The sequence below is a fragment of the Marmota monax genome, unplaced genomic scaffold, assembly GCF_021218885.2.
Source record: "Marmota monax isolate L192 unplaced genomic scaffold, Marmota_monax_Labrador192_F-V1.1 WCK01_AAM20220418_F8-fsc00210, whole genome shotgun sequence".
NCBI lineage: Eukaryota > Metazoa > Chordata > Mammalia > Rodentia > Sciuridae > Marmota > Marmota monax.
This window is the reverse complement of record NW_026695248.1, coordinates 1057029-1064860: the sequence shown is the minus strand read 5'-3', so window position 1 is coordinate 1064860 and position 7832 is coordinate 1057029. Positions and strand designations below refer to the sequence as shown.

Genomic DNA, 7832 nt, shown 5'->3' with positions numbered 1-7832 from the left:
CTGGGTTTCCTGCTTTGTCATTAAAGGGAAAAAAGTCAACGTGGCTGAGAAGTCATCAGCAGCCTTTCTTCCCACACTTGTCAGTGTCACAACCATGATTCACCTCAAGACTGGGCGGCAGCTTCCCTAATTAGCCTTCAGACTCTCCGGACCCACAAGGTTATAAAAAAACAACAAAAACTTTTACTTTTATTCGAGTGCACAATCCCTCCCACGACGCCCACTCCCTCCCAGCCAAGGGCCCGCGGGCCGCCCACTTCGCGAGGCAGATCCGGAGCGCCCCAGGCCCCGCATGGCAGAGGCCCAGGTGACCTAGAAAGCTACGGCTGGCGTCGCGCCCCAAACCCTCTCCTGAGGGTGCGCAGGTGACCCCGAGCGTGGGCGCCCTGCTCTCCCCGCGGGTCCAGAAGGGCTCGCCGACCGGTCGGGGGTCTCCGGGGCACCCAGGTGGGGGCGGCCAGGCCCGAGCCACGACAGCGCCGCCGCGCGGGCGGGCCGAGGCGGGGCCGCGGGTGCAGACGCGGGACGGCAGGGGTCCCGGCAGGGGTCCCGGCAGGGGTCCCGCCAGGCTTGCACCCCGCTGCAGGTCTCAGGGCCGCGAGGCTGGGGGCGCCGTCCCCACGAGGTCTGGGCCGGGCTGGCGGCGGGGGCGGTAGCGGCAGCTGCGCGCCGCGGGGGAGGTGCGCGGCGGCGGCCGGCGAGCGGCGCTGAGCGGAGCAGCGCGGCGTCCGCCCCCGCCGAGCCGAGCGGAGCCGAGCGGAGCCGGCGTGCCCGGGCTGGGAGCTGGGAGCGCGCGCCGAGCGAAGGGCCAGAGGCCGCCCGAGGGTCGTGCCCGGGCCGCGCCGGCGTCCAGGTCTCGGGCTTCAGACCCCGGCGGAGGGGAGGCCGGGCGACCACCTGCTGCGGCGCGCCACCGGCTCCTGCGGCTGCGGGTGGGGGTCGAGCGCGCGCCCCGGCCGGAGCAGCCCCGGGCTCGCCGCACCCCGCGGACGGTGCCCTTCCCTGCTGGTCTTCGCGGTGTCCGCTGCGCTTCTGTGCCAGGTACCCGGGGTGGTCTGGAATCGCGTGGCCACTGGGCGTGCGTGGGGAGAAGACGGGGCGGCGCGGGGTATGCGGGCGGGGGCGGCGCGGACCCGGAGTCGCGCCCCGACGCGGGGCTGAGGGTGGCTGTGGCCGGGGCAGAGCGCACGCAGCCAGCGGCCCTGCGGACCCCGGAGCCGCGCCACCCGTGTGGCGGCCACGTCGGACAGCGCCCGGGCCGGGCCGGTGGGGCAGAGAGGAGCCAGACGCGCTTGTGCCAGGGCCCAAAGTTTCCCTCTGTTCACTTTGGTGGACTTAACTTTGAATTGTGAGGCAAAGCCCAGCAGTTTAAGGCGCTGAGAAAATAGAGGAAGAGTAGAGCTTTATTTGTTAGTGGAGATATTTGTGCCTGGCTCTAAAGGCCATTGCAAGCAGAATAGGGAATACTCACGGACTATCTTCCTTTCGCGTTGATCATCGTTTATTTACCAGGTTTTAGGCTTTGATTATAAGACAATATAGAAAATTCTGGGTCTGATCTAAGAACTGTTCAAAACCTTAATCAACAAATATTTGTTTAACAGAGCTTCCTAACAGGCAGGGCTTCAATATGAGGCTCACCTGGGATCAGAGAATGGGTAGTTACTCAAATGAGCTAGCATTTGAATTTGAAATGCAAGTCAAAGGGAATGCCCTGTGTGCGTTGGACTTGCTTAGGTACAGGTGGATGACTAGCATGGAGTCACTAATGAACACTTAGTTTTGAACCAGAAAATCCAAGTGGAAGTTGAACAGCTGTGTGATCCTGTTAGCTTCCACCCCACACCTTCCGGAACTATCTTAACAGCATGCTAGTCCCTGGGAGCCTGCAAGCTTCCTTGCATTTACAGACACACATAGCCATGGAAGCTGGTATCCTCCCCTGGAGCACACACCTGGGATGATGGAGTGTGGTGGTCCTTCTAAGAGCCCCTCGACGTTATAAAATTGTGAAGACAAAACTATCTGCAGACAACACTGTGGGGTAGCATCAGGGGGTCCCTGCGTTGGGACCTGGTGGAGAAAGGTTGAGCTGTGCTGGGTTCAGGGCTCCAACCCAGCACACTGCTGAGTTGTGTTGGAGCATGAGGCAAGAGGAAAAATCAGGAATACTGGTTCTGTCTTTACTTAAAATTGTGATATTTTGTACATCATAGGTTTTTATTACTTTTGATGATTTAAAATGTTGTATTGAAAAATTTATCTTAGTCTTTGGTAGCCCCTAAATCCACTCTTATTCTGGATTTGCTCAAGTTTCCCAACCTCTCTCAGGAAACCCTCTCCTTTCCTCTTTAATGAATAAATGAAGCACATCACCCACTGTTCTTGCATGTCCAGCCCCCAGCAGCTGCCTGCTGCATGGGAGGGGACATACTAAAGGGTGGCCAACCTGTTCCCATCATCCTTGGGCTTGGTCATCTTGGGCTCATGACAGAATCTGACTGAGTCTCAGTTTGCCACTCAGGGAACTGGAAGTATTGATAGCACTATGGTCTGAATATTTGCGTCCTCCCACAGTTCTTGCATTGAAACCCCAATCTCCAAGGTGATGGTATTATGAGATGTATTATGAGGCTCTTTAAGATTAGTGCCTTGTAGAAGAGGCCCCAGGGAGCTTGTGTGCTTCTTTGGTCATGTGAGGACAAAGCAAGAAGGTGTCATCTGGGAACCAGGAAACAGCCCTCACCTGACACCCAATCTGCTGGTACCTGGATCTCAAACTTCCAGCCTCTAGAATGGTGAGCAGTAGCTTTCTGTTGTTTAGACACAACCCTGTTTACAGTATCTTATAATAGGAGCCTAAATGGGCCAAGACAGCCAGCCACTCTCAGGGATGCTTTCAGCTTTAAGGAGACACTGTGTGAAGGGTACATTTTCCTGGTGGCCTGCTGGGCCTGGATTGACCTGCAAGCTTACAACCACTTCTCTCTCCTCTGGAGGTTAGTCCAGACAGATACTCTATAAATATCACTTTTGTTGCCTGTAGTCCCCACGAACATGTTTGAATCAGAGTAGAGATGTTTCCCGCCCTGGGTTTGTTGTGGAGGAGAGCAGATGTTGTTTTTTTTTTTTTTTTTTTCCTTAGTGTACTTAACATTGCTGTCCCAAAGTACTTTGGTCCCCTTTTTGGTATACTTGGTCCTAGCTCATGATTCCATTTTTTTAAGCCTGATTCCGGTGATATTCCAGTCACTGTCTCACTTAAGCCACTTGGTCCCCAAGAATAGGTCTCCTCAGGTCACCCCTTGGGGGCTCTTTCTTGCTCTGGGAGGTCTCTGGGCACCTGAAGAAGGTTGTGGTCACATCAGGGTGAAGTGAGGGTGTGGCCTCTTGCTGGTCATGGTGTTCTATTACTGTCCTCCACTGGGTCCCTCCTCCCAGCCCTCTCTATGACACTGAGCTTCCTTCTCTGGTTTCTACTGACTATTGTCCTGCTGGGTGTCTCAGGGGAGACACAGCAGGGAACCTGGTTCCTACAGTGGCCCTCGGGTCTATCCTCTGAGGTCTTTTCAGGGACCCTACTGGGCACCTGAGAACCTACCCAGGGGTGGAGAGCCACACTAGGCTGCCATTCTTGCCATACTGGGTTTTCTCTACCTGGTGTTCCCCCTGGGAATTGGGACAAAAACTCCCCATGCTTTTCAGTCCCCCTCAGCCCCTCAGGTTATTTATGGCTCCTCTTTCTTCTCCAGGTTGGGAGCTGGGTAGTGGGGGCCCAGTCCCTCCAGGTTCATTTCTGCCCAGTACCCGAGGGCTTCCTTCTGCCTGTGGGGCAGGAATGTCTCCCTGTTAGGCTGTACCTCCAGCCCTTGGGCTCCATGTTATGCTCAACAGGGCTGTGGACCCCAGCTTCCAGCCTGCACTGCTGGCATGCCAAAGGAACTTTATAACATTTTTATGTTATAAGTGGAGGACTAGGTTCTGGTGTTCTATAGCTCAGCAGGGGGACTATAGTTAACAATAACTGTGTATTTCACTAGAAGAAAGGACTTTGAATGTTCTCAACACAAAGAAATGATCGATGCTTGAGGTGATGGATATGCTAATTAATTGCCCTGATTTCATCAGATCATTGCACACTGTGCACATGTATGGAAATTGCACACTGGGCCCCATAATTATGTTTCAATTAAAAATCACTTAAAATATATTTTATATCAACTATCCCTCTCCCACTCATCTGCCCCTGGAGAAGCCAGGTGCTCCAATGAGGTGGGAAGGAGGCAGAGAAGAGCAAGCTGGGAATAGAGGCAAGAAGGTTCCTTTTCTCCCCCATCTTCCCGTTTCTGGGTAGGCTAGCCTGGGGTATGCGCACTGGACTTCTTATTCCCTAAAAAAACAAAACAGCGACAATTACAATAACCCCAAACCAAACAAAATAAAACGAAACACTGGAAAAAGCTGTTTTTAGTTAAAGACTAAAGAACTGCTCTTCAGAGAGGAGAGAACGGAATTGACTCCCCTCTGCATGATACGGAGCTCAGCCCAGTGAGGCGGTTTCCTGTGGAGCCTCGTCCTCCACACCAGCATCCCTGGTTTTGCCACTGCTTCTTCAGAGTGATCGGCCAGGTGCTCGGGATTCATGACAAGCAATTGGAGATGGCAGAAAAGCCCATTGCTGCTCAGAGGTCATCTGCTTAGGAGTCACCTGGAGAATCCGCTGAGCCCTCCTGCTGCGCCCTCCTGCTGCCTGGAGCTGTGTTCCTGTGTGCCTGGGTTCTGAGGGTGATGTGTTCAGAGGAAGCTTCTTGAAGGAGGCGGGGTTAAAGTAGAGTTAACACCCAGCCACATGGACGGCAAGATGAACCAGAGCAGCCCCTGAGAAGGGAAGGAAGACCTGCCCAGGAGCAGCGCTCCGCATCTGCCTGGAGTTTGACTCATCCCTTCCTGAGTCAGGACACCTGGAAACACAGTAAGGTCAGTGTCCCCCGGAGGCAGGACAACAGGGACAGCTAACTTTTTAAATTCCTTTAGTTTCCTTCAGGCTGGGTGGAAATCAGATGAGTTCTTATCAAATTTGGTTATTCTTAGAGCTCTGCATCTGAAAAGTAATTTTAGACTTAAAGTTAGGTAAAGGGTTTTTAAGAGACATTTGTGATTCTGAAAAATTACCCTGAACGTCTTTGTATTGCTTTTAACGTGCTCTGTCCCATCACCCCGAGCTCAGTGCATCATGAACAACGCATGTCACATCAGTGCTGGGTGAATTTAGTAGCAGACTGATGGGAAATGATGGGACAGGTGCATACGTCAAACCTGGACCCCTCCTTACCGGCATCAGCCACTACCCTTGTGTACATTCAAACAGCGTTCCTGGGGAGATTCCTGCAAGCACGTGTTCTCAAATATTTTTCTTGTGATGAAGATATCTGCAGAAAGAAATTACAAAAAGATCCTGTTGACGGGCGAGGGGAGGAAAGTTGTTTTAGTTGTTCAAGCGTCTTCCTAGCTGTCATGTACGGGATTGTTTTGGGATTGTTTTTTATAAAGATAGGCAGTTGAAGAACTTCCAGAAATATCTGCCCTTACCTCGAAGGTCCATGCACCAATCTCTCCATGGTTCCTGCCCCTAAATTCCCATGTCTGTGGGAGGCACGGGAACCCTGAGCTATGGTGCTGTGCACAGGTCTGAGAGACTGACTGCTCTAGGAAGACTGACCCTGAACATGGGATATGGAAATGTCGGGGGGAGGAGGCTTTGCTTTCTTAAAGCAGGTGGCCCAGCTGAGGGGTAGTCGGGCTCCAGCTTCTGCCCTGCTTCCTAGAGACCCTGTGACCTTGGGCACCCTTAGAATAGGGGTGGTGGTACCCACATACTCACACACATATACACACACACACACACATCTCACATTGTGTGAGATGCTGTATCACAGGCATAGAAAATGCTTCATAAATTATTTATAGGATTTCCTCTTTCATTGTCTTTCTTAAAAGGCTGAAGGGTATTTGTCATGATTCTCAATTAGAGCCCCCTCGTAAAGCAGCATATGACAATGAAGGGCCCTTCAGCATTAGAGATGTGCTGGTATTTAGGGAAATGAGCGTGACCACAGTACAGAGTGTTTCTGAGCAGAGAGCGTGGTGGAAGATGTCACAGGGGGAGTGACCTTGATGTAATTTAAATCGTACAGTGGGAAGCAAGGGCCCAGAGGTGGGGAAGGTGAATGCAGGTGGGACAGGGCACAGAGGGCAGAAGACTCGTACGTAGCACCTCCCTCTGGAGTCCAGGGCACTCATGGGTCCCACCTCTCTTTGCCATGACAACCTTCCTCACGAATGTGGTTCCAACCCAACTCATCGAAACCAGTCCTTATAGTGGGGCCACAGAAGGGAAGTATCCTGGGCCAAGGACACCACACACACACACAGTTTTTCTATTAAAGAGACATGGGATCAGTCTGCCTTGCCAAGCCTGCACTCACCTATGGGCCTGATGAACTGTGGATTCAGTGGACCAGAACTAGAATTGCCAAAGGGTAATTGAATTATGGCTGAATGTTAGGTTCCTCTTATATGTTTAGTCTCATGCATATAAACAGTGACTACTTTTTCTGTATTGTATATGGATTTTTGTGTGTGTGCCAGGGATGGAAACCCATGGCCTCACACGTGCTGGGCAAGCTCCCTGCTACTAAGCTACATCCCCAGCCCTACTGTATGTATCACGAGTATCTGCTACCAAGCTGGGTGTAGTTAAAGCCTTCTGAATATTAGGTATCTCCTGGTCCTCCTAGCCCTTATTATTTATGTTTGATAAATACTTACTCACTGACCTGTACTTAACATGTCCTAGGAGACTGACCAGTTGCATTTACCTTCCTTTCCTCTGAATTCAGTGTTTTCAAACAATATAACAGGAGCACATTTAAGAATGACACTAAATTAGTCTCCTAACATCAGGTTCTAAATAGGGCATAGTGACTCACACACCTGCAATTCAAGCTACTTGGGAGACTGAGGAAGGAGAATCACAATCACAAGTTCAGTCTGAGCAATTTAGCAAGACCCAGAGTTAGGGGTGGAGCTCAGTGGTAGAGCACTTGTCCAGCATGCATGCACAAGGCCCTGGGTTCAGTTCCTAGTACCGCATAACAACAACAAAACCCAGTTGGTTTCAGATTGGGTATGGTTCTGTGAAGCCATTGATCCATCCAGATGGGTGACCTGAAGTGTTTGGGAACCTTCTGGGAGCAGGTATAGGACTGTTCAGGTTTGTGAAGTTGTTTGTGAACCCACTTTGAGTTCCTGAAGGGTACAGTACTGCGTGCTCAGGGCTGGTTTCTGCTCTTGGCTTCTCGGGAAAGACACGTGCCCACAGAGGACGTTCCTGTATCACAGTCTACAAGCTGCATGAGTCCTGGGCAAGTTGGTCTTAACGTTTTGCTCTTCTTGGTCGGGCTGCAGCTCTGTGGCCAGGGCTAGAGTCGGCACCCAACAGTAGCTAGGGGCACCTGGATGGGCGTAAGCTCAGACTCCCAAAACGTAAGCTCAGACTGGGTCCCTTGATTTCTTTTTGCTATTTGCAGTTGACAGGGGAACTCTACCCAGCCCGAAGAACAGCTCTGTAATTCATCTGCCATTCCAACCCAAGTTCCATACCCGGCTCCCAGTCCTGAGGCCCCGTGGGGTCTTGCTTCAATATATTACTTATTTACCTTTCTCCCCAAAGGAGTTGTACCAAGAACTTTGGGGGGGGGTCTTTCCTGCATAGAAGATTAGTGACTTAGAAGCTGTAATGATAACTCTGCCAGTGGAAGCGAGGAGGGAGA

General features: G+C 51.9%; 1 protein-coding gene across 2 annotated transcripts in view; it reads left to right on the top strand.

Annotated features, from left to right (window-relative positions):
- Positions 1 to 915: 915 nt before the first annotated feature.
- Cracdl (CRACD like) overlaps positions 916 to 7832 on the top strand; it is a 139343-nt gene continuing 132426 nt past the window's right edge. Inside the window, exon 1 of one of the 2 annotated variants that reach the window (XM_046440359.2) lies at positions 916 to 1041. The gene's annotated coding sequence lies outside the window, so the exon portion shown is untranslated. Of the gene's footprint in view, positions 1042 to 4831; positions 4978 to 7832 lie in introns of those variants that run through there. The other variant, XM_046440362.2, reaches the window with a different exon arrangement.